The sequence below is a fragment of the Tursiops truncatus genome, chromosome 4, assembly GCF_011762595.2.
Source record: "Tursiops truncatus isolate mTurTru1 chromosome 4, mTurTru1.mat.Y, whole genome shotgun sequence".
In the NCBI taxonomy this organism is placed as follows: Eukaryota; Metazoa; Chordata; class Mammalia; order Artiodactyla; family Delphinidae; genus Tursiops; species Tursiops truncatus.
This window is the reverse complement of record NC_047037.1, coordinates 67274021-67301740: the sequence shown is the minus strand read 5'-3', so window position 1 is coordinate 67301740 and position 27720 is coordinate 67274021. Positions and strand designations below refer to the sequence as shown.

The following is a 27720-nucleotide window of genomic DNA, read 5'->3' as shown; positions in this document are numbered from 1 at the left end:
CCTCCTCCTATTGGCTATTACCATGTAATAGATATGATTCTATTCATCTTCTTGAAACATTTTTTGTTTTGGTTTTTGTATTTTTGCTTATCTCATTTAGCTCCCAAGACAGTTCTACACCACTAGCCACTTTGTTCAAAAATTATCCAAACCAATGAAAGCTCATTTTGAGGGTTCTTCTGGATAGTGGTATCTGCCAGTTATTGGAGATAGTTATAGGCTAGCAGCTCCACCCAAATTGTTTCTACTAGGTTACAAAAAATGTCCAAATTCATATAATACACATTTATTAGCACATAGGTACAAAGTCATAAAACCTGCTCTGCAAACTTAATACAGCCCCAATTCTTTATCCTTTTATAGGCTCTAACTACACAGTCCATAAAAGATTTGTGCAAACACAGCCATAATTTTGGAATCATGCGTTGGGTATCGTTGCACAGATTAAAGGCTGAAAGGCTCTCTTGGTTCTTATACACGCTTCAAACAAGAGTGGGGAATTTCTTTAAAATATTTCAGTCAGTCCACATATCTACATATTTCAAGTGCCCCCAATTTTAAATGCATTTCTAATATTCATTAAATTATGCTATAAAAGTGCTGTTATTAATCTAAGATTTTAAAAAATAGCTTAAGTTCTCATAATTTTCTTTAGAGTGTAGCCTTCTGGTAAAATCCTAGGTTACAACACCTGCAGTTTGTATTCCTAGTTAGGCAACTGACCACTCCTAGAATGTACACCAAAACTAAACACACACACACACACACACACACACACACACACACACACTCCTATATCACATTCTTTGGGGGTTCCTCCCAATTTCCTAGACCTTTATTTATTTATTTTTTTGGTGGCCACACCATAAGGCATGCAGGATCTTAGTTCCTGGACCAGGGATCGAACCCGAGCTCCCTGCAGTTGGAAGCACAGTGTCCTAACCACTGGACCGCCAGGGAAGTCCCTTCCTAGACCTTTAAATGCTGGAGTGTTTCAGACAGCACTTCAGTTCACAAACTATTCCTTCCTAACTATTCTTACTACTTTGGGTAATTCATTCATTCTCTTTGCTTTAATTATTAACTCTTGGGTAAATGAAATTGCCAATATGGAACCATTTTGACTGACAATTAATATGGTTCAACCTAATATTCTGACAACTCCAAAATTTATATTTTCAACCCAAACTCTCCCATGAGTTCCATATTCACGTATCCTACTGCATATGTTTCATATTCATTCAAAGGTTTAATTGGCTGTGGTGTCAAATACTGTTGAAAAAATAAGGGCAACAAGGACTGGAAAAGAGGACTTTTGATTTGACATCTAAGTTATTCACAAGGAAAGAGCAATTGTAGAGTTGAGAGCCAGTAACCAGATTACAAAATTTAAAAAATGAATGAGGGTGTTTCAGTAAAGATGGTGGATTGAACCTATGTATCTAATTCATTCTCTCCTGAAAACCCACTAAAGCCACACTCCCATTGAAATATCAATCAATTTTTAAATTTTTTATTGAGTTATAGTTTATCTACAATATTATATAAGTTACAGGTGTACAATGTAGTGATTCACAATTTTTAAAGGTTACACTCCATTTATAGTTATTATAAATATTGGCTATATTCCCCCTGTTGTACAATATATCCCTGTAGCTTATTGTATACCTAATAGTTTGTAGCTCTTAATTTCCCACCCCTATGTTGCCCCTCCCCCCCTCCACTGGTAACCACTAGATTGTTCTCTGTATCTGCTGAATCACCTACATTTTATAATACAAGTCAGAGAATGTCACTCCTTTGTACTTAAATCTCTAGTGGTATCTCATCTTTAGAATACAATCCAAAGTGCTTACCATAATCTGCTAGAATCACCCCTAGCACTCTGATTTCATTTCCTTCCTCTTGTACCCTAGCTCACTGGCCTTCTCTCACCCTGGCATCTTGCCCTTCCTCCTTGATTTTCCTCCTAGGCCGTGCATATTCTTGCGACAGGACCTTTCACTTAACTGGTCCCTCTTCCTGGAAAGCCTTCACCCCACCCCACCCCTTGCCAAACAACCTCATGATGTGCTTCCCCAATTTCATTCAAGTATCTATTCAAATGCCACCTTCTCAGAGAGACATTTCCTGACCTTATCTAAAATAGTAATCCAATCCCTGTCGTTCCATATCTTGTCTCTTTTTTCTCTCCAAGTCAGCTAGTTATTCCTGCAGATATTATTTGTTTATTTATTATGTCTGTCCAGTCTAGTAAGAGGATTGAAACTTTGCCTATGTGAATTTTTACTGTGTCCTAAGTACATAAAATAGTGTTGGCACATAATAGCTGTTCACAAAATATGTATTGAATACATTGTTGAATAAAGCATTTGGTATAGAGGTATTAAAGCAGATCATGACCGTGCTGATCAAACAATAATTTAGAAAGTAAATTTTTTTAATGTTTTTTTAAAAACTGAGTTTTAAGAAAAAAATCTAGACCTTACTAGATAGTAGGCATCATTAAAAAAAAGTTAGAGAAACAACTGGGTTAAAAAGACAGAAATCTTGGGCTTCCCTGGTGGCACAGTGGTTGAGCGTCTGCTTGCCGATGGACGGGATATGGATTCGTGCCCCGGTTGGGGAAGATCCCACATGCCGTGGAGCGGTGGGGCCTGTGAGCCATGGCCGCTGAGGCTGTGCGTAAAGACAGAAATCTCGTTTTGCCAAGAGGAAATGTTAGCTTAAATACCACCATGTCCTGAAGTCTAACTTTTGTTTACAGGGTATTTATTTGTTACATATAAATACATTTCCAGTATGAAAAAATAAGGAAAATAAAAAATAAGTATGGATACCACTGTCATTTGGGAGATTTTTCATGACTACCACGAGAGTGCAGGCAAGAGACAGTAATGAAGAAAGTGAGTCTGTATGGAGCCAGAGCAAGGGATTCTCATCCAAGAGACTTGGCAGGGACTAAGGTAGGATGTCAACAGTCTTCATATCCAGGGATATTAAGCACACTGGCATAGGTTCTGACTTGTGCAAGGAGGATCATGATCTAATACAGAGCTAAAGCAAGATTCAACAGTGTGAGCTATGTTAAAAGGTTTCTAACCTCTGGGGGACAAATACCTGTATGCTGGAGTTACTTTCATAAGTTCCACTAATTTATATATATGTATATATAAGGAATTATCTGCAAATTGCATAAATTATAAATCTCTCATAAAGCATATTTCTAGTTTTTAAATGAACTCAAGTGCATTTGTGGTTCATATACAAAAATTTATTTACAAATGTTACTAAGATCAGCTTTCTGTGATTATGTACTTTTTTCAACCAAAGGTGACTAAAAAATATTATGTATGGAGGAAGGTCTTAATTAAAAGGAGATCTTCAACCTAGAAAAGATTGGAATCCACTCTTAAAGATGAACCACATAGTCAGTTTTTCTCCAGGAGACCCATAATTTAGGAATCTTCTTTCCACATGTTATTTTCCCCATGATACCTATAACTAAAAGGGCAGGACTATAAATTCAAATTGAGAGAAGGAAACAGGATGAACCTGTGTAACTCAAGCTGTCAGCAGTGTAATGGTCTTAGTAGATTCTTGGGTAAACACATCTAGGGAATTCCTGTCCTATAACACATTTATGAGATTTTTCATTATTTTGCTTGGCTCTATGTGGAGAATGCTTGAAGTATGAAAGCCGTTCAGTGCTAGAGAGAGCTGTACTAAAGATATAAAAATATGCATGAGAAGTTTACACATTGATTACAGTGGCTACCTCTGAGTGGTGGGAGAAGGGGAAAGAATAATGGATGCAGGAAACTGTGAGTAGTAGATTACATTTGCAAAAATGACCACAATATTGATTCCTATCACATGCCCTCTTGCGCTATGAGGTTGTAGAGCTCCATCAAAACGTAGAGTCTAATTCTCCTCGCATTGAATCTGTGCTGGATCTGTTACTACATTGACCAGTAAAACGTGGCAGAAGTCATATTCTGAAACTTGAAAGCTCTGGCATTAAGAAGACTAGGCAATTTCTGTTTTGAGGCTCTGAAAGAAGTAAGGTGCCTTGTAAGAAATCTGACTATCCTAGTATCTCCTTGTTGTGAGCTCAACTAGCCATGTGGAGAGGCTATCTGTAAGGGAAGAAAGATCCCCAGCCTGAACCCCTAGTGGAGCTCCCAAATGACAGCCAACGCCAAGAGGATTGCCAAGCATTTTGGATGTGGATCTTCAAAACCCAGCTGAGACATTCCAGATGAAGCCAGGTGGGACAGAGGTAAGCTGTCCTCACTGACCTGAGGCAATTTGTTGAATATTGAACAAAGAAACGAATGTTACTATTTAAAGCTAAGAAGCTGTAAAGTGGTATATTATATAGCAATAAATAACCAAAAAAGAATGTTTCAATTATATCTGTAAAGTTTCAGTTCTTTGAAAAGCCACATATTTGAGACAAATATGGAAAATGTTGACCTTGGTCTGTGTGCGGTGATATTTTCCATTTTTTTCTTGACATACAAAATATTACATATTTCATAATTTGAAATTTAAAAGCATATTTATACTTCCACTTCTTGCTAGGATAGAGTAAATCGTTCCAAACATGTCCTCCATCCATAAACAAGTATAAAGCTGGAAAAAATGTATGTGGCAATGTTGACAAGTCCTGGGCTTTAGGGAGTGTGATGCCTGAGAGAAGAGAAATACATGAAGTGAGCTCCCATGCTCTTATTAACTTTGTAGCTTGGTACAATTTTCCAGCTTTTATAAAGGGAGTGGAGTCCAAGCAGAGTCTCTCTGGGGAGGCATAAAATAGAGTACAGGGCTGCTGATACAATTAGAACTTGTGGGGTAGGGGACTGAAGAAGCAGGAGCTGCACACAAGAGTTCCCAAGTCCTTGGTCAAAGCCTGCACTGCATATCTGCCAGATGAAATCCTATGAGGCCTTACGGAAAGCAGTTTCCACAGAATAGAGGATGGAATGGGCACTCTAGACGGCACTAGATGCTGGGAAATGTTAAAGACCCACTCAGAGTGGAGAGACCTCATTAACACGTCTGGTATTCAGGTAAGCTACCAAAGAGGCCATAAGTTTTGTGGATAGTCTACCTGCAAAGGATATTCTGTAGCTAACCTAACACAGCCTAAAACCAAGCTTTGACAGAAGAAGAGCTTCTAGCAAATAACCGCCTGCCGAGACAAAACTCAACAATCATTAAAAAAAAAAAAAAGACAATTTAATCCAGACTCCTTACAAAGTATCATGCAAAATATTCAGGAAAAAGAGAAAAGTTTTCCCACCAAAAATTACTAGACACGTAAAGCAGTAGGAAAATGTGATGAATAATCAAGAAAAAAGCAATCAGAGGGGACAAACACCAAGATGACCCAGATGTTAAATTTAGCAGGCAAGGACGTAAAGAGGCTATTTTTAGCTGTTATTAGAAATATTTTTAGGGACTTAAAGCAAGATATGTGGTCATAATGGATAAATGACTAGAAATTCTCAGCGAAATAGAACTTACACAAAAAACAGTGAACAGATATAGAATTTTAGCAGATTAAAACCAAAAACATAAATGGAAATCCTTGAAACAAAAAGTACAATATCTGAAGTGAAAAAAAATCACTGATGGACTTAATAATATTTTGGAGATGGTACATACAGACTCAGTGAACTTGAGAGCAGATGAATAGAAATTATTTCATATGAAAAAACAGAAAACAGATTTTAAAAAAAGAGCCTCAGGTACCAGTGGAATAATACCATACTGTTTATAACACAGGTACATAAGGACCCAGGAGAGGAGAGAAAGATAATGAAGCAGGAAAAGAAAACAACCCTTGAGAAAATAATGGTTGAAAGTTTCCCAGATTTTATTTCAAAACCTCAGTCTACAGGTCCAAGAAGCTCAGGAAACCACAAGAAGGAGAAATACAAAGAAAAAGCACTTAGACCACTCTAGTCAAAATGGACAGCAACCACAGAGGAACAGAAAATCTTCAAAGCATCTAAAGAAACATGGCATTTTTTTGTTGTTTGTTTTGTTTTTGCGGTACGCGGGTCTCTCACTGCTGTGGCCTCTCCCGTTGCGGAGCATAGGCTCCGGATGCACAGGCTCAGCGGCCGTGGCTCACGGGCCCAGCCGCTCCGTGGCATGGGGGATCTTCCCCAACCGGGGCACAAACCCATGTCCCCTGCATCGGCAGGCGGACTCTCAACCACTGCGCCACCAGGGAAGCCCCCCAAAAAACATAGCATATTTTATACATGGGAAAAGTTATATAAATGTTGCCTGACTTCTAACCAGAAACAATACAGGCCAGAAAATCATAAAATTACAACTGTAAAGTGATAACAAATACCTGTCAAATGAGTATTCAATACCTGACAAAATTGTCCTTCAAAAATAAAAATAAAATAAAGATATTTTCTGAAAAATGAAAGCTCAGAAAATTTGTAACCACCATGTCTACACTACAAGAAATACTAAAAGAAGTTCAAGAGGCTGAAGGAAGGGATAACAAATGGAATTTCAGATTTAAAGGAAAGAAAGAAGATCTAAATGTGAGGATAGGTTTTCAGAAGACTAACTTCTTTTCTTTTTTTTCTTTGTTTCTCTAAAAGACAATTTATTGTTTAAAGCAAAAAAAAAAAATCATTATAAGGTAGTGTTTATAAAGTGTATAAAAGTAAGATTCATGACAACAGAAGCACAAAGTAATGGATGCAAAAATGAAATTAAAGTGCTATGAGGTTTAGGTGTGGAAAGACTTGAATAAGCTAGGAGGAGAAAACATGACCCAATTTATTTTATGTGTCTAGCATAGCACTGAATACAAAACCTGATAGAGATATTATATGAAAAGAGCAATATAGACCAACATCCCTGATGAAGATAGATGCAAAATTTCTCAACAAAATATTAGTAAATCAATAGAAATATACAAAAGGAAAAACACATAAACAACAATGGAGACTACTCCCAGGAATGTAAAATTAATTTTATATTTAAAAATCAATCACTGTAATTCAACAGCTTGATCATCTCAATAGAAATTATCAAAAACAATTTTGACAAAATGGAACAGCAGTTCATAATTTTAAGAAAATCAACTCTTACCAGACCAGGAATAGACCAGCAATAGGAGGAAGCTTCCTCAATGTTGTAAAAGGTATCTATGAAAAATAAAGAGCTTGGTGAAATATTGCACTGTTTCCTCCTAAGTTGGGAACAGTGAAAGGATATCAATTCTCCCTATTTCTATTCAACATTTTACTGTGCAACACTCCACAGTGAAATAAGAAGGATAGAAAATAAAGTTCACTCAGATTGGAAAAAAAGTCAACTATATTTATAGTTGATATGATTATTTACATAGAAACTATTTAGAAGCAAAGCAACTATTGGAATACATTTAACAAGGGCATAGAGTACAAGGTCAATATACAAAAATCAATTGTATTTTTATGTACTAGCACCAATTAAAGAATAAAAAAATTTAAATCAGTTTCCTATAGTATCACCCCAAAAACAACAAGAAACAGTATCACATTCCAAAGGAATTGAAGAGATTTGAGCCACCATCAAATATACAAAAGATGTAGCAAAATTAGCCATGAGCATTTTTCTGATCCATTCATTTGTCTGACCTCTGTAAAAACCATGGGTCATGGTGGTAACCTTAACCAGATTATAACTCCAATTATTGCTATCCTACAAGACATCAAGAACTGGGAAGTGTGAGAGTTTACTCCACTTGCAAGCTAATAAGTTAGACTGTCACAGTTTCTTGGACACTGGCAGAAAATAGGAGATTCCTGGGTTAGAGACAAAAATAGTGTATTACTTACAGAAATAGCAGTAGACAGTGTATCAACATTTGCACCAGTTCCCGAAACCCCAGTTCACACAGGATGATACAAAGACAACCAGGTGATTCCTTCACACTCAATGGGGTGTATTATAGGAAAGGAACCTCAAGCTTAAGGATCCTGAATCTTTTATAATGGGAAGTAAGCCTGGTTGCCCTTTGCCTTGATGGGAGATACTGTCTTTCTTATGCTGGACTGTAAATAAACCTACTGTTGGCTCTGAAAGGGGATGCTTTCTCTGTCTTCCAAAGCTGTCTACTATACAATCATCCTTTGAAAGATAGTTTAGAATAAAGAAAGTCGTGCTTTGTGACCACCTGGAGGGGTGGGATAGGGAGTGTGGGAGGGGGACGAGGGAGGGAGGAGATATGGGAATATATGTATATGTATGGCTGATTCACTTTATTGCGGGGCAGAAGCTAGCACACCATTGTGAAGCAATTATACTCAATAAAGATGTTAAAAAAAAAAGTCAGTGTCTCTGCTTACAAGTTACGCAGATATGTGAGATACCCATTGAGAATTGACTCCCAATAGCTAATTATTATCTTTATTAACCCAGTCTCTGACATTTGGTGTGCTCTTATCAAATTAACGATCCATTTAGCATAGAAGATCAAGTACAGTTTGCCTTCACATGGTTATGTTAACTGTAATACTCTTTCGGGATCTAGTCCTCAAGTGTCTTGACCATGATGATCGTTCTCACATTCTACAGAATATCCCAATGGTCTATCTATAGATGACATCACTCTAATCATTCTGATTGGCCTGGTAAGCAAGAGTGAACAAGTATTCTCAATACTTTAGTAAGACACATATATACCAGAAAGTGGAAAGAGACCCTACAAAGATTCAGGAGTCATGTGTTTTGGGTCTGGTGATCTGGGGCACACTGAATCCTTCCCTCTAAAGCAATGGTTATCAACCGGGGAAATTTTTTGCCCTCGAGAGACATTTGGCAGTGTCTGGAGACATTTTTGTTTTTCAAAAATCAAGGTGAGTGGGTAGCATCTAGTGGGCATCAGGGGTAGAAGTCGGGGAAATAGCTAAAGTGGATAGAAGCCATGGAAGCAACTAAACATGCTGCAATGCACAAGAAAGCCTCCTCCAACAAAGAAGTATTCAACCCTAATTCTCAGTAATGGCAAGATTGAGATTGCTTTAAATGAAAGTAATAAATATGATTTTGCCTCTTGCAACTCCTACATGACAAAAGAGATATAGCACGTGTGAGCCCCTTTAAATTTTGGTGGTAACATTTATAGCAAATGGCAATACTACTGTGACCTTTAACTGTGACTTAGAGGCTGCACGTTTTGCTTGTGGCCCTGTACAAGAGAGTGTTCTGTAGTGGGTCCATGTTGCAATTCAAGCTGCCTTGTCACTTGGAACATCTTTATGTGGCTCCTCTTTACCTTTATCCGTGGCCCTAGCACTTGCTTCCAAGTCACAGAGATTTTAGCAATAGCTCTTGCCATTCCCATGATGATAAAGGTACAACTATTTCTACTTCTCCCACAAACACAAATGAATGACCCCCTGCATAAGGTACTTGAGGCCGAAATCTCAGCCTCTGTACACCATTGCAGAATCTAATCTGGGAGACAGAGGTTTGGGTGAAGCAGAAGAGAATAGCCTTATTTCTTTGCCAGGCAAAGGGGGACGCAGCGGGTCCCTGCCCTCAAAAACTATGTGTCCCCACCTGGGTGGATTTGGTGAAGGGTTTTATAGTAATAGTTTGAGGGTGGGGTTGCTGACAAGATTAAGGTGTGAGCAGGACCTGTACTCCCTAAATATCATCATAGGTGGGCAGTCTCCTAACCTTGATGAGCTTCTCCGGTCCCTTTAATCTTGGTTCAGGTGGTTTCTTGGTTGTTCCTACCTTGAAAGCAACTGTTTGAATCTGCCCTTTGGAACTCAGGGAAGGTTATGGAGGCTGAAGTGTTGCCTACAAGAAATGGGGGACAAAAGGGCCTCCATGCCCAGGAGCCTCACAAGGCCCTGCTCAGTTTCATACTGATTAACAAGGAGAAACAACTGCCATGGCTTACTGGTGAATTGAAGTTGAGGAGGTTCTAGCTTCCCTACCGGAAGCCTCGGGAAATAACACAGCCTGAATGTTCAGGAGAGGGAACACTCCATGGAGTAGACCAATAAGATAGTAAGACCAAGAGACCAATAAGACCAAGAGATGAGATGGAGGTAACAGAGAATCCCTTGCCCTACCAATCCACCAAGGACTCTTTTGAGGTGCAGTGATTCCTTGCAGAGAGTCCAGATGTATCCTGCAAGACTCAGGTAAGTAATGGGAGACTGTGGCCAGCACAGCAACACATTACTCTGTATTTGGTTCCTCTCTTTCCATGCCTTACTTTCCCTTTTTGTCTCATGCTCCTTTGTACCATTCAGGAGGCAAATGGTACCTCTAAACCTCTTAGGGTTTTTGGCTGGGACTCAGAATTAAATTGACATAAACAGATTAACAGGAGAAAAGCATAAAAGTGAATTTAATATGAGTTTTACATGACAGAGAGCCCTCATAAGTAACTGAAGACCCAATGAAGCAGCTAGATTTGAATGCATCTATATACTGAATTGGGCAAAGAGTAGTAAATGGTGAAAATGTGGCAAGGTAGTGGGGCTAGAACTAGGATAGTTCATTGGGTAGAAAAGTGACCAGAAAGATAAGTGTAGTTTAACAAGGTTTATTTTTATACGTTTCTCTCAGTGCTAAGAATGCTACTTTCCTCTTGGTATTAGGAGGGCATGTTCCATAAGTGGGTTTATCTCCTGCTTTCAGGAAGAAAAAGAGGAGGTCACAGTGCCCTTATTTCACCTGAGTATTCTTCAGGTGTCTTTAGCTCAAAATAATCCTTATGTCAAAATGGCATATTTTAAGGTGGCATATTCTGTCACCCTTCAGTACCCTCCAATAAAACATAAGCATGTAATTTTGCCTCAGGTTTTCTTTTCTAAAGTGCCCAGGCTAAAACACAGTATACTAGAATATGGAGGAAATGTGGTCAGCAAGGAGACTATAGGGTTAGGTTGAGGCTAGATATGGAGAGCCTTCAAAGTCAAGCTTAGTATTCAAAGCAAGCTCAGGTTCCAAGAATCTATGATTCTGTATTCACACAGAGTGGTCGGAACAGAATTCTGCCTCAATAAATGACTCAGTGCCTGTCCAGGCGTTCATTAGCTAATTAAAATGGGAAGTGAAGATTGCTGATTCTTTCTCTTCACATAATTCCTATGAGTCTCTCGTTCATTTAATTTCATGGGTTGCACTCTCGTTCCTGTCAGTAGCCCGTCCCTCATGTGCTGGAGAGGAAAGGTCTGCCAGGGGTGAAGCAAAGCTTCTTTAGGGAATTAGTTAATGAGAAATCTGCAGCAACTATAAGCATGAAATTTCCCCATGCTTACCGGAGGGGACTATTTAGTGCTCAAGCAGCTAAAGAACCCCAAAGCAGGTCTTTTGAACTATTATAAATATCTCCACAGTGCTTTAGGCAATTTCTGAAACTGCAATGGAGTCTAGTGGCTATTTTATGTTTCTGACTTACATACAAGATAAAACAAGAAGAGACATAAACTAACAAAATACATGACAAGTAGATCCTTGCAGGACATTTGGTCCTGTCCAAAATGTCCGTAAGACATTTGGTCCATTAGATATTTGGTCTATGCCAAAATGTCCTTATATTTTTAGAACTATTTGATCCTGTCCAAAGCCATTTGGCATGGACCAAATATGCTGATGGATATTTTAGATAGCACCAAATGTCTACTAGCCCAAATAGATTATTTGCAAATTGTAAATGTGCTAGAGTTAAATTGTCTTTATACCTAATCTATAGATGATGAAATCAGTGAGCAGGTTGAATATGTCTCTGAAGTTAATTGGTGCTCTTTATGTTTTTACAGCAATGTAGTTTTTCTTTGTCTTATATGGTAAGTGAGGGAAAAGGTAAGCAGTACACACATATCTTGTGTTTGTTGAGTTTCTGTACAATGGAGTTTTGAGGTTAAAAACAATATGTGAATATTATATTTTATTAGAGGTGTCTTAATTTGCTTTCTTCAGAAGCATACCTTGAGACAAGGATTCAAGTATAGGTAGTTTATTGGGGAGGAAATACCAGAAGAGACTGATGGGGAGAGGAGAAGTGAGCCTAGGAAGGGAAGAAAGCCGATAGAGTATGTTATCAAGCAAGATACGATTGTGGACAACTGGAGTAAAATCCGCTAGGGAATTTGGGATGACAGTGAAGTACATGCTTCAGAGTTTTCCCAATCAAGGTCAAGAAAACCAACATAACTATTTTTCAAATCCCTTTCACTGGATGAAGGTTGCTTCAGGAACTCTACTAGATTTCATTCTAAAGTCATCAGCTAAGTCTCTCTTTTGAAATATATTCTTCACCAAGCTGGACCTAAATGAATATGTCCCATCCTATTCTATGTCTGGCTACACAGAAAACTACAATTCCAGAGGGCTTTGGTGTGGGTCAATAACATGTATATAATACTCCACAGACAATGAACAGTTGTTGCTTGTACCATCAGCTTGAAATACTGGGAAGAACAGCAGATGAGGAAGAAGATAAAGAAATCAGGACTCACCAATTATCATGACATTCACAAGTGGTGCATCACAGATTGAACTTAGGCATTCTGAATCTTAGTAATAAGTTCTTACCATTATGGAACACAGCTTCTTGAATGATTTTATCCCACATGTCTCTTGGCTCACTGGTTGTTACATGGTTGGGGATAAATAGGTACTTGTGAAATAACTGTGAGATTTTTTTGAAAAGAGAATATATTGCTAGACACTACTGTCCCAGTTCTTGTCTCAAATTTTCCCTCCCCAGAGACATTAATCTGTTCATGGGTTGTAAGGGATGCTTGATGAAGATGTCTCGTAACAAAGCTAAGTATGGAGTTGACTCTCAGCAGTCAACAAAACTGATTGCTTCTACATAACTCACTTTCCAGGGACTATTTTCCTCTCAACTCACATTTCCTAGCAAAGCTTCCAGTAGTGGCAATAATTCTGAGTTCATCCTGTTACAGTACTTACTGGACTTAAGAACAGCTGAGCTAAAAAGTCATACCCTGGCAGGAGTTACAAATTATACGTCAGGATAAAAGCTTCATAAATATTGATCCCACCTAATGGCTTGTGTCAAAGGAAGAAATCTCATTATGATAATGGCATTTTCTCCCTAAAACACTGCTCTTTGCACTGAGTTTCTCTAGGAGTATTAAGTTCATCAAGAAATTAATTAATAAAACTGAATTGTTCAATATCTAATTTCATCCATTACTTAATGTAATGACAACATAGAAGATTTCTCACAGTGAAATCTTGAAAAATATCGTGGTGCAAAATGAAAGGAAATTTGTGGTTGGCAAGGTAGCATTGTGAGTCAACCAAGACTGAGCAAAATGGGTTGTCCAAGCCAAGCATATTTAAATGACTTTGTTTTCCATTAAACTCTTCAGGCCACCCGTTAGAATGAGACAAATTCTTTTGTTGGTTTGATGAAGGCTTATATAAATTCTTAAACTTGTTTAGCCACCCAAAAAGACTTCCTGGAATTCACCAAAAGGAGAGGAGATGGCTTAGTCAAGGAGAGGAAAGTGACATATTGTGGGTAAGCAGAAAGCCACCACTACAAATGGAAGAAAAGGAAAAATAAACTAGAACACACATACAGTAAATAGATTTACTGAGAAAAAAGAGTAACCATTCTAAGCTAAACAAAGCAGTGATGATTTCATAATTTAAATCAATGATTTTTTTGTGAGGCTACTGTGGATCTATTATTGTGTTCAGTATTATATTAGGTGTGAAAATGTATGACAAGAACCTTGAATTATCTTTTGTTTTAAGATGATTTTTGCATGCTACAAATAGCTTATAAGAAATGTTCATTAGAAAAAGAACAAAAAAACTCCCAAAGTTAGCAGAAGCAAAGAAATCATAAAGATCAGTTCAGAAATAAATGAAAAAGAGACAAAGGAAACAATAGCAAAGATGAATCAAACTAAAAGGGTTCTTTGAGAAGATAAACAAAATTGATAAACCACTAGCCAGACTTATCAAGAAAAGAAGGGGGAAGACTGAAATCAATAATATTAGAAATGAAAATGGAGAAGTAACAACTGACACTGCAGAAATACAAAGGATTATGAGAGATTACTACAAGCAACTATATGCCAATAAAACGGACAGCCTGGAAGAGATGGACAAATTCTGAGAAAAGCAAAACCTTCCGAGACTGAGCCAGGAAAAAACAGAAAATATAAATAGACCAATCACAAGCACTGAAATTGAGACTATGATTAAAAATCTTCCAACAAACAAAAGCCCAGGACAAGATGGCTTCACAGGTGAATTCTATCAAACATTTAGAGAAGAGCTAATACCTATCCTTCTCAGATACTTCCAAAATATAGCAGAGGGAGGAACACTCCCAAACTCATTATACAAGGCCACCATCACTCTGATTCCAAAACCAGACAAAGATGTTACAAAGAAAGAAAACAACAGGCCAATATCACCGATGAATATAGAGGCAAAAATCCTCAACAAACTACTAGCAAACAGAATCCAACAGCACATTAAAAGGATTATACACCATGATCAACTGGAATTTATCCCAAGAATGCAAGGATTCTTCAATATACACAAATCAATCAATGTGATGCACCATATTAACAAATTGAAGAATAAAAACCATATGATCATCTCAACAGATGCAGAAAAAACTTTTGACAATATTCAACACCCATTTATGATACAAACCCTGCAGAAAGTAGGCATAGAGGGAACTTACCTCAACATAATAAAGGCCATATATGACAAATCCACAGCCAACATCATTCTCAATGGTGAAAAACTGAAACCATTTCTACTAACATCAGGAACAAGACAAGGTTGCCCACTCCCACCACTTTTATTCAACATAGTTTTGGAAGTTTTAGCCACAGCAATCAGAGAAGAAAAAGAAATACAAATCAGAAAAGAAGAAGTAAAGCTGTCACTGTTTGCAGATGACATGATACTATACCTAGAGAAACCTAAAGATGCTACCAGAAAATTACTAGAGCTAATCAATGATTTTAGTAAAGTAGCAGGATACAAAATTAATGCACAAAAATCACTTGCATTCCTATACACTAATGATGAAAAATCTGAAAGAGAAATTAAGGAAACACTCCCATTTACCACTGCAACAAAAAGAATAAGATACTTAGGAATAAACCTACCTAAGGAGACAAAACACCTGTATGCAGAAAACTATAAGACACTGATGAAAGAAATTAAAGAGGATACAAACAGATGGAGAGGTATACCATGTTCTTGTATTGGAAGAATCAACATTGTGAAAATAGCTATACTATCCAAAGCAATCTACAGGTTCAATGTAATCCCTATCACACTACCAATGGCATTTTTCACAGAACTAGAACAAAAAATTTCACAATTTGTATGGAATAACAAAAGACCTGAATAGCCAAAGCAATCTTGAGAAAGAAAAACGGAGTTGGAGGAATGAGTCTCTCTGATTTCAGATTATATTACAAAGCTACAATAATCAAGACAGTATGGTACTGGCACAAAAACAGAAATATAGATCAATGGAACAGGATAGAAAGCCCAGAGATAAACCCACGCACATACAGTCACCTCATCTTTGATAAAGAAGGCAAGACTATACAATGGAGAAAAGACAGCCACTGGGAAAACTGGACAGCTACATGTAAAAGAATGAAATTAGAACACTCCCTAACACCATACACAAAAGTAAACTCAAAATGGATTAAAGACCTAAATGTAAGGCCAGACACTATCAAACTCTTAGAGGAAAACATAGGCAGAACACTCTATGACATAAATCACAGCAAGATCCTTTTTGACCCACCTCCTACAGAAATGGAAATAAAAACAAAAATAAACAAATGGGACCTAATGAAACGTAAAAGCTTTTGCACAGCAAAGGAAACCATAAACAAGACGAAAAGACAACCCTCAGAATGGGAGAAAATTTTTGCAAATGAAACAACTGACAAAGGATTAATCTCCAAAATTTACAAGCAGCACATTCAGCTCAATATCAAAAAAACAAATAACCCAATCCAAAAAATGGGCAGAAGACCTAAATAGACATTTCTCCAAAGAAGATATATACAGATTGCTAACAAACACATGAAAGAATGCTCAACATCGCTAATCATTAGAGAAATGCAAAGCAAAACTCCAATAAGGGGGCTTCCTTGGTGGCGCAGTTGTTGAGAGTCCACCTGCCGATGCAAAGGACATGGGTTTGTGCCCCGGTCCAGGAAGATCCCACATGCTGTGGAGCGGCTGGGTCCGTGAGCCATGGCTGCTGAGCCTGCGCGTCCGGAGCCTGTGCTCTGCAACGGGAGAGGCCACAACAGTGAGAGGCCCACATACCAAAAAAACAAAAAACAAAACAAAACAAAAAAACTACAATGAGGAATCACCTCACACCAATCAGAATGGCCACCATCCAAAAATCTGCAAACAATAAATGCTGGAGAGGATGTGGAGAAAAGGGAACCTTCTTACACTGTTGGTGAGAATGTAAATTGATACAGCCACTATGGACAGCAGTATGGAGGTTCCTTAAAAAACTACAAATAGAACTACCATATGACCCAACAATCCCACTACTGGGCATATACCCTGAGCCAACCATAATTCAAAAGGAGTCATGTACCACAATATTCATCGCAGCTCTATTTACAATAGCCAGGACATGGAAGCAACCTAAGTGTCCATCGACAGATGAATGGATAAAGAAGGTGTGGCACATGTATACTATGGAATATTACTTAGCCATAATAAGAAACGAAACTGAGTTATTTGTAGTGAGGAGGATGGGCCTAGAGTCTGTCATACAGAGTGAAGTAAGTCAGAAAGAGAAAAACAAATATCGTATGCTAACACATATATAGAATCTAAAAAAAAAAAATTGGTTCTGAAGAACTTAGGGACAGGACAGGAATAAAGATGCAGATGTTGAGAATGGACTTGAGGACATGGGGAGGGGGAAGAGTAAGCTGGGACAAAGTGAGAGAGTGGCATGGACATATATACACTACGAAATGTAAAATAGATAGCTAGTAGGAAGCAGCCGCATAGCACAGGGAGATCAGATCGGTGCCTTGTGACCACTTAGAGGGGCGGGATATTGAGGGTGGGAGGGAGACACAAGAGGGAGGAGATATGGGGATATATGTATATGTATAGCTGATTCAATTTGTTATAAAGCAGAAACTAACACACCATTTTAAAGCAATTATACTCCAATAAGGATGTTAAAGAAAAAAAAGAAAGTGTTCGGCAGAATATTGCAACAGAATGTTTAAGCGGAAAGGATCTCAGACATAACTAATCTCAGCATCTTACAATGGGGAGACTGGAGCCCAGAGCTTGGAAGTCCCAATATTATATGGTAGAGCAAAATGTATTACTTTGTTTTTTCTAAGGTAGGTGACCAAAGCACATTTAATCTGGCTGGATAACAATGCAAATATTTCTTTAAGTACATTTTATGATGAATAATGTTTTCTTAAAATTAATTTCTTAGTAAATAGAGATGGTTTAAATAAAGATAATGAATGGTGGTATAATTATTCATTGTAACCACCATTTATAACCATTATGGAGCACAGCTTCTTAATTCTTTCATCCCTCATATCTCTTGGCTCACTGATGGTTACCTGGTTGGGTATAAATAGGTACTTGTGAATTAACTGTGAGATTTTTTTAAAAAAGAGAATACATTCCTAGATACTTCTGTCCAGATTCTTGTCTTAAATTCTTCCTTCCCAGGGAAAATATGTGGAATGCATAATGCTAAATTTTTTACCTCTCATATTTTCTCTCTTAATTCTTACCACAGGCTGGAAGATATATATTACAATGAAAAATAAGGAATTACTATCCTTGTCCTCAGGCAACTCAGATTTAGAAGGCAATCCAGACACTGACTTAAGGAGTAACCAGTATGATGCCACAAGTACAGTAACACATAGAATTATATTATACTCTAAGTATATGGAAGAAGAAGCAATTTATTCTGCCTTAAGGAGTTCTTGGAATTCTTAATTGGAAAATACAATCTTGGACTTCTGATTTTTTAAAAATAAGTTTTCCAGGTAGCTTAAATGAAGGATAAGGATCTGCTAGACAATGGGAACTGTGTGAACAAAAGAATGATCTCTTAAAAGTATTCTATCTCCATTGCAAAGTGAGGCAAGTTCTAAACCAGCTCTCAGAGTAAGAGAAAGGAAAAAGCTGAAATCAGGTTCAGAGAACAGCAAATAGGACTCCTGAGATTAGTTCCTAATAAGTGTAAGGTCAGGAAGATGGCCACACATTAGATGAATTACTCTATGAGTCAGACACTCATAACAGACACAATCTTTAGGTTAATCTGCAGTCCAAATCCCAAAGTCACACACAAGGAGAAAAGGCAAAGAACTTATAGGGAAGCTCTTCATTTGAAGAGATTCTCATAGAAAAATGCTTTTTGTTCCTGAGCTCCGCTGGATGAAGCCTTGATTCAGATTCTAAGTGAACTGCAGCATGCCTGCCAGTTTCCTTTTCTGACATCAGTTGGTTTCCAACACTGTTCTTCCTCACAGATAATGACATTCTTTCTCAAGCATAGCAAACACCATTACAGTTTATTGCCTGGTCTATATACACATTAAGGTGTTCATATATTATTAGTTAGTTTGCCTATTAGTTCAAAGTCATGTTCGGTTTCCCTTCACCTCACATGCTCAGTGCCAGCTATTTCCTCATTTAGGAGAAAAACAAAGAATACTATATGCCAGCCTTTGTCTTCTCTTGTCCTTTTTTCCTCTGGGCACGGAAATTCTCAATTTGGAAGTCTCAGCCCTGACTAGTTTTAGAGATACCCATCCTTCCACCTTTCTTGAGATAGCCCTATTCTATGTCTAGAATAGTAAGGAGCCTTCTTCCCTCTAGCAGGTGGAGTTTGAATTAGTCAAACTAATGGAAAGTACCCAAGCACAAATAGGACTACAAATGGACTCATTCTTCTTATCTATTCATTTGTTTGATCATTAGATACTTTTTGGGAGACAGTTGTGGGCCAGGATTTCTTCTGGTTGCTGGGGATATAGTTATGAACAAGGCAAACATAAATCTTACAAGCATATTGAATCTTATAGTGCAATGGAGACCGAAAATGCACAAAAACATACATGAGTAATCGATTTAGAGTTAAGATATGCACTATTAAGAAAAGTACGGCACAGTGAGAGGCTGTGATGGGAGGGCACACCTACTCTGGAAAATCAGAGATTTTGCTGAGGAAGTGACAATTTTAACTGAAGCTTAAAAGGAAATGTGTGTGTGTGTGTGTGTGTGTGTGTGTGTGTGTAAGTGGAGAGAAGAGAGTGCGCCTCCCTGCAGGTACAAAGTCCTTGTGGCAGAAAGTAGTGACATTTTTGAAGAACTGAAAGAAGGTCATTGTGGCTGAACTGTGGTAAGAGAAAGATGGGTCTGGACAAGATGGAAGATGTAGGTAGAGGCAGACAGTGCAGGACCTCATAGACTGTATTATGACGTTTGATCTTTATCCTAAGTGTAATGAACATAAGACTGAAGGGTTTTAAGTAGGAGTATTACAGACAGGTATTTGCAGTTCCAAAAGATTACTCTAAAAGCTTCCTGGAAAATGGACTGAAGGGGACAAAAGTGGATGTGAGGAGACTTGGTAATAAGGGTACTTCAGTAACGTAGGTGTGAGATAATAGCTTCTTAGTCTAGAGAGGTGGTATGAAAGATAGAAATGGAAAGATTTGAAAAAATACCTATGATGTTTAGACAGAACTTTGCAGTTGGTTGGAAAAGATGGAAAGGAAGAGAGAGGAAGGGGTTTCTTGAATGAATAACTTGGTAAATGGCCCTGCTACTTACTCAGGTAGTAAACATTGGAAGAGAAGTGAAACATTAGAGTGAAAAATGAATGATTCGCTTCTAGATGTGGTTGAGAAAATTGTAAGAAGTCCAGGTATGGTAGTCAAAAGAAAGGTGAGGTGAGAGGTATACAATTTTGAGTCACTGGTATGTAGATAAGAATTAAAGTCATACATTTCCTAGAAGAGTTTGAAGCATGATAAGAAAAGAGATTCTAGAATCAAACCCTGAGAAAGTTCATCTTTAAAGGTCAGAGGAGGAGGAAATGGCAAAAGAAACTGAAGAAGAATGACAAGAAAAGTAGGAGAACACAAGTAAGAAGGGTGTGGTCAACAAAGGAGATTCTGAAAAGATATCCAGGAAAAGGAAAAGCTAAAGTGTTCACTGCATTTAGCAGCAATAAGATTATTGGGAAGGACTATTTCAGTGGAGTTGGGAAGAGGAAGGTGAAGGCAAGATTGAAATAGGCTAAAGTAAATATATGAGAAAGAAGTGGAGGCAGGAAATTACTTCAGGAAGTTTGGTCATGGTAGGGTGGAGAAGCTAGGAACAGTAGGTGGAGGATTATGTGAGTAGTCTAATAAAGTTTATTTGCTGTTTGTTTTAAGATGGGAGAGAAAAAAGTTTTGATTAAATGTTAGTGGCACATGGAGATCCTGATCCATGATAGAAGGATAGACTGTCTTTACAACTACCATCTCCATGGTAACTGAAAAAAGAAGGTGAATTTAGAGACATTTGTTATAACAAAGGGCCCCTCTTGGCCAAGGAGTCTACTCTTTAAACTGAGGCCCAAACCTTTTATTTTATTTTTTAACAGTTTCTTCCTCTGATCTCAATTCTAAGAGTCTGGCTTCCTGCTGCTTATAAGCTTAGAGAATCCTTTTTGTTACAGAGACACTGCTAATTTAATTTTTCATCCTCTAGTAGAGCCTGGATTTTGAACCCAGTTTCTCATCTCTTTCTGTTCCCATAGGCTATATTTCATATGATTTTTTGCTCAGTGATTTCACCTCAGTTACAGTTCTGAATGCTGTTCTGTCTTGCATTAAGTGCTACAAGTGAAGAAGCATATATTCTAAGTTCCCAGTCTGGACCAGAATCTAAGCCCCTACGTAACTTGTACTCAGACACTTACCATGCTCTGAATCATTATCAGAAATGCTACTTGAAAACAGACTAAACTCCCACATTATATTGTGTTGGTGCCTAGAAGTTCCTGATGCCATGCTCATCCACTGGAGTAAAGTCTCTTCTGGATGTCAATTCTTGTTGGTGTTCAGTATTAGTTGTATATGCTATTATTACTATTACTCTCCCCTGGACTCTGCCAGAGAGGTCTTTGTATCTCATGGCTCTTCTTGATAAATAAGTGACAAATATCTCAGTGTTTTGTTTCTAGATTTAAAACTTATATAATCAAATTCCAAACTACTGCTAATCTTACAGAAATAAAAAAGACATATAAAGGAATACTATGAAGACTTTTATGCCAACATTTAGATAACCTAGATGAAATGGACAAATTCCTTGAAAAACACAGACTGCCAAAACCAAATCAAAAAGTAGAATAGACCTATAAGAAATAAGAAGATGGAACTGGTATTTCAGAAAAAAATCCCCACACAAAAATGTCCAGGACCAGATGACTTCACTGTCAAATTCTACCAAATATTTAAGGAAGAATAAACACCAATCCTTCAGAAACTATTTTTTTAAATTAATTTTTATTGGAGCACAGTTGCTTTACAATGTTGTGTTAGGTTCTGCTGTACAGTAAAGTGAATCGGCTATACATATACATATATCCCCTCTATTTTGCATTTCCCTCCCATTTAGGTCACCACAAAGCATTGAGCAGAGTTGCCTGTGCTGTATAGTAGGTTCTCATTTGTTATCTATTTTATATATAGTAGTGTAGATATGTCAATCCCAATCTCCTAATTCATTCCACCCCCTTCCCCCACTGGTATCCATAGTCCATTCTCTACATCTGTGTCTCTACTTCTGCTTTGCAAATAAGTTCATCTGTATCATTTTTCTAGAGTTCACATATAAGCAATATTATATGATATTTGTTTTTCTCTTTCTGACTTACTTCTCTCTGTATGACAGTCTCTAGGTCCATTCACGCCTCTGCAAATTGCACAGTTTCATTCCTTTTATGGCCGAGTAATATTCCACTGTATACATGTACCACATCTTCTTTATCCATTCCTCTGTTGATGGACATTTAGGTTGCTTCCATGTCCTGGCTATCGTAAATAGTACTGCTATGAACATTGGGGTGCATGTATATTTTTGAATTATGGTTTTCTCAGGGTATATGCCCAGGAGTGGGATGGCTGGGTCATATGGTAGTTCTATTTTTAGTTTTTTAAGGAACCTCCATACTGTTCTCCATAGTGGCTGTATCAATTTATATTCCCACCAACTGTGTATGAGGGTTCCCTTTTCTCCACACCCTCTCCAGCATTTATTGTTTGTAGATCTTTTGATGATGGCCATTCTGACTGGTGTGAGGTGATACCTCATTGTAGTTTTGATTTGCAATTCTCTAATGATTAGTGATGTTGAGCATCTTTTCATGTGTTTGTTGGCCATCTGTATGTCTTCTTTGGAGAAATGTCTATTTAGGTCTTCTGCCCATTTTTTGGTTAGGTTGTTGGTTTTTTTGATATTGAGCTGCATGGGCTGTTTGTATATTTTAAGGATTAATCCTTTCTCAGTTGCTTTGTTTGCAAATATTTTCTCTCATTCTGAGGACTGTCTTTTTGTCTTGTTTATAGTTTCCTTTACTGTGCAAAAGCTTTTAAGTTTCATTAGGTCCCATTTGTTTATTTTTGTTTTTATTTTCATTACTCTAGGAGGTGGCTTGAAAAAGATTTTGCTGCAATTTATGTCAAAGAGTGTTCTGCCTATGTTTTCCTCTAAGAGTTTTATAGTATCTGGCCTTACATTTAGGTCTTTAATCCATTTTGAGCTTATTTTTGTATATGGTGTTAGGGAAAGTTCTAATTTCATTCCTTTACATGTTGCTGTCTAGTTTTCCAAGCATCACTTATTAAAGAGACTGTCTTTTCTCCATTTTATATTCTTGCCTCATTTGTCATAGTTTAGGTGACCATAGGTGCATGTGTTTATCTCTGGGCTTTCTAACCTGTTCCATTGATCTATATTCCTGTTTTTGTGTCAGTGCTATACTGTCTTGATTACTGTAGCTTTATAGTATAGTCTGAAGTCAGGGAGCCTGAATCCTCCATCTCCATTTTTCTTTCTCAAGATTGCTTTAGCTATTTGGGGTCTCTTGTGTTTCCATACAAATTGTGAAATTTTTTTGTTCTAGTTCTGTGAAGAATGCTATTGGTAATTTGATAGGGATTGCATTGAATCTGCTGTTGGTAATTTGATAGGGATTGCATTGAATTTGCTTTGCGTAGTATAGTCATTTTCACAATATTGATTCTTCCAATCTAAGAACATGGTAGAGCTCTCCATCTGTTTGTGTCATCTTTCATTTCCTTCATCAGTATCTTATAGATTTCTGAGTACAGGTCTTTTGCCTCCTTAGGTAGGTTTAACCCTAGGTAGTTTATTGTATTTGTTGCAGTGGCAAATGGGATTATTTCCTTAATTTCTCTTTTTGATCTTTCATTGTTAGTGTATAAGAATGCAAGCAATTTCTGTGAATTAATTTTGTACCCTGCAACTTTACCAAATTCAGTTAGCTCTAGTAGTTTTCTGGTGGCATCTTTAGGGTTTTCTATGTATAGTATCATATCATCTGCAAACGGTGACAGTTTTACTTCTTCTTTTCCAATTTGGATCCCTTTTATTTTTTTTTCTTCTCTGATTGCCATGGCTAGGACTTCCAAAATTATGTTGAATAAAAGTGGTGACAGTGGACATCCTTGTCTTGTTCCTGATCTTAGAGGAAACCGTTTCAGGTTTTCACCATTGAGAATAATGTTTGCTGTGTGTTTGTCATATATGGCCTTTATTATGTTGAAGTAAGTTGACTCTATTCCCACTTTCTGGAGAGTTTTTATCATAAATGGGTGTTGAATTTTGTTGAAAGCTTTTCCTGCATCTGTTGAGATGATCATATGGTTTTTATTCTTCAGTTTGTTAATATGGTGTATCACATTGATTGATTTGCATACATTGAAGAATCCTTGCATCCATGGGATAAATCCCACTTGATCATAGTGTATGATCCTTTTAATGTGTTGTTGGATTCTGTTTGCTAGTATTTTGTTGAGGATTTTTGCATCTATGTTCACCAGTGATATCGGCCTGTAATTTTCTTTTTTGTGTGTGATACCTTTGTCTAGTTTTGGTATCAGGGTGATGGTGGCCTATTTCTTCCTGGTTCAGTCTTGGAAAGTTGTACCTTTCTAAGAATTTGTCCATTTCTTCCAGGTTGTCCATTTTATTAGCATAGAGTTTCTTGTAGTAGTCTCTTAGGATGCCTTGTATTTCTGTGGTGTCAGTTATAACTTCTCCTTTTTCATTTCTAATTTTATTGATTTGAGTCCTCTCCCTTTTTTTCTTGATGAGTCTGGCAAAAAGTTTATCAATTTTGTTTATCTTCTCAAAGAACCAGCTTTTAGTTTCATTGATCTTTGCTATTGTTTTCTTCAATTCTATTTCATTCATTTCTGCTCTGATCTTTATGATTTCTTTCCTTCTACTAACATTGGGTTTTGGTTGCTCTTCTTTCTCTACTTGCTTTAGGTGTAAGGTTAGGTTTTTTTTTGTGATTTGTTTGTTTGTTTGTTTCTTCAGGTGGGATTGTATTGCTATAAACTTTCCCCTTAGAACTGTTTTTGCCGCATCCCTTAGGTTTGGGGTTGTCGTGTTTTCTATATCATTTGTTTCTAGATATTTTTTGATTTCCTCTTTGATTTCTTCAGTGATCCATTGGTTATTTGGTAGCACATTATTTAGCCCCACTGTGTTTGTATGTTTTGCAGGGTTTTTTTCCTGTAATTGATTTCAATTTTCCTGTAATTGATTATCAATTTTTCCTTGATGCAATTTCAATTTTCTTAAATTTACCAAGGCTTGATTTGTGATGCAAGATGTGATCTATCCTGGAGAATGTTCTGTGTGCACTTGAGAAGAAAGTGTATTCTGCTGCTTTCGGATGGTATGTCCTATAAATATCAATTAAGCCTATCTGGTCTAATATGTCATTTAAGGCTTGTGTTTCCTTATTAATTTTCTTTATGGATGACCTGTTCTTTAGTGTAAGTGGGGTGTTAATGTCCCCCGCTCTTATTGTGTTACTGTCAATTTCTCCCTTATGGCTGCTAGCATTTCCCTTATGTATTGAGGTGCTCCTATGTTGGGTGCATAAATATTTACTATTGTTATATCTTCTTCTTGGATTGATCCCTTGATCATTATGTTGTGTCCTTTCTTGTCTCTTGTAATGGTCTTTATTTTAAAGTCTATTTTGTCCAATATGAGTATTGCTACCCCAGCTTTCTTTTGATTTCCATTTGCATGCAATAGCTTTTCCACCCCCTCACTTTCAGTCTGTATGTGGCCTTAGGTCTGAAGTGGGTCTCTTGTAGACAGCATATATACAGGTCTTGTTTTTGTATCCATTCAGCCAGTCTGTTTTGGGTGGAGCATTTAATACATTTACGTTTAAGGTAATTATCAATATGTATGTTCCTATTACCATTTTCGTAATTGTTTTGGGTTTGTTTTTGTAGGTCTTTTTCTTCTCTTCTGTTTCCCACTTAGAGAAGTTCCTTTAGCATTTGCTGTAAAGCTGGTTTGTTGGTGCTGAATTCTCTTAGCTTTTCCTTGTCTGTAAAGCTTTTGATTTCTCCGTCCAATCTGAATGAGATCCTTGCCAGGTAGTCATCTTGGTCGTATGTTTTTTCCCTTTTATCACTTAAATATATCTTGCCACTCCCTTCTGACCTGCAGAGTTTCTTCTGAAAAATTAGCTGATAACCTTATAGGGATTCCTTTGTTGCTTTTCCCTTGCTGCTCTTAATATTTTCTCTTTGTATTTAATTTTTGTTAGTTTGATTAATATGTGTCTTGGTGTGTTTCTCCTTGGTTTATCCTGTATGGGACTCTCTGTTCTTCCTGGACTTGGGTGATTATCTCCTTTCCCATGTTAGGGAAGTTTTCAAGTATAATCTCTTCAAAAATTTCTCAGACACCTTCTCTTTCTCTTATTCTTCTTCTGGGACCCCTATAATTCGAATGTTGGTGTGTTTAGTTGTCCCAGAGGTCTCTGAGACTGTCCTCATTTCTTTTCATTCTTTTTTCTTTATTCTGCTCCATGGCAGTTATTTCCACCATTCTACCTTTCAGGTCACTAATCCAGTCTTCTGCCTCAATTATTCTGCTATTGATTCCTTCTAGTGTATTTTTCATTTCAGTTATTGTGTTGTTCGTCACTGTTTTTCTTTAGTTCTTCTAGGTTCTTGTTAAACGTTTCTTGTGTCTTCTCAATCCATGCCTCCTTTCTCTTTCAGAAATCTTGGATCATCTTTACTATCATTACTCTGAATTCTTTATCAGGTAGATGGCTTATTTCCTCTTCATTTATTTGGTCTTGTGGATTTTTACCTTGCTCCTTTGTTTGCAACGTATTTCTCTGTCATCTTATTTTGCCTGATTTACTGTTTTTGTGGTCTCCTTTCTGCAGGCTGCAGGGTTGCAGTTCCTCTTGCTTCTGGTGTCTGCCCCCTTGTGGGTGGGGTTGGTCCAGCAACTGGTGTAGGCTTGCTGGTGGGAGGGACTGGTACCTGAACTCTGGCATGTGGAGCTGAGTCTTGTCCCTCTGAAGGGCAGGGTCACATCAGGTGGTGTGTTTTGGGGTGTCTGTGAGCTTAGTACAACTTTTGGCAGCCTGTCTGCTGATGGGTGGGGCTGTGTTCCTGTCTTGCTAGTTGTTTGGCACGAGGTGTCCAGCACTGGAGCCTGTAGGCAGTTGGGTGGAGCCGGGTCTTGGTGTTGAGATGGAGACCTCTGGTAGAGCTCACACCAATTAATATTCCCTGGGGTTGAGAATTCTCTGGAGGTCCAGCATCTTGGACTCGGTGCTCTTAACCTGGAGGTTCAGGCCCAACCTCTGGCTAGGGAACCAAGACCTGGAAAGCTGCATGGTGTGACCAAAAATAAAAGAAAAAAAAAAAGAAAGAAAAAAAAACAGGTAAACGAAACCCAAGACCTATGGTAACAGCAAAATCAAACAACAACAAAAACAACAAAAAAAACCCAAAGAAAGCAAAAAACAAGAGAACAGCCAAACAAACAGAGGAACCCCATAACCAAAACAAGCAATAAAAACAAAATTAACAAAAACCAAAAACAAAACAAAAACAGGAAGCAAACTAAAATAAAGAAAACATAAAACAAACACAGAAAAATGAACAAAAAAGCAAAAAACAAAACAAAGACCAAAAACAAAAATAAGAATAAAACACAAAGCAACAAAAAAATAAAATAAAAATAGAAAAATAAAAATCTAATAAAAATTTTAAAAAAGAAAAGAAAAATAAATAAATAAATAAAAAACCCCAAAACCAACAACAGAACAAAATGAAACAAAACAAAACAAAATAATGATAGTAATAATAATATTTTCCTGAGGCCTCTGCTGTCAATATCCTTGCACCCACAATGAGCCACAGCCAACCCTCGCATCCACTCATGGCCCTTAAATACCTCTAGGTCTCTGGAACTGTTATGAGCACTGTGGGCGCAGAACAGACTCTAACCTCGCCCAACTCCCATGTGTACTTGTCCCTAAAGTCAGCTGCTAAAGCTAGTCCAGTGTCAGTTGTGGGAGCACTTGTTATCTATTCA

At 37.5% G+C, this 27720-nt stretch overlaps 1 protein-coding gene across 1 annotated transcript in view; it reads left to right on the top strand.

Moving 5' to 3' along the window:
* The window catches only part of UTS2B (urotensin 2B), a 79406-nt gene that overhangs the window by 2570 nt on the left and 49116 nt on the right, over nt 1-27720 (top strand). The window lies entirely within an intron of this gene.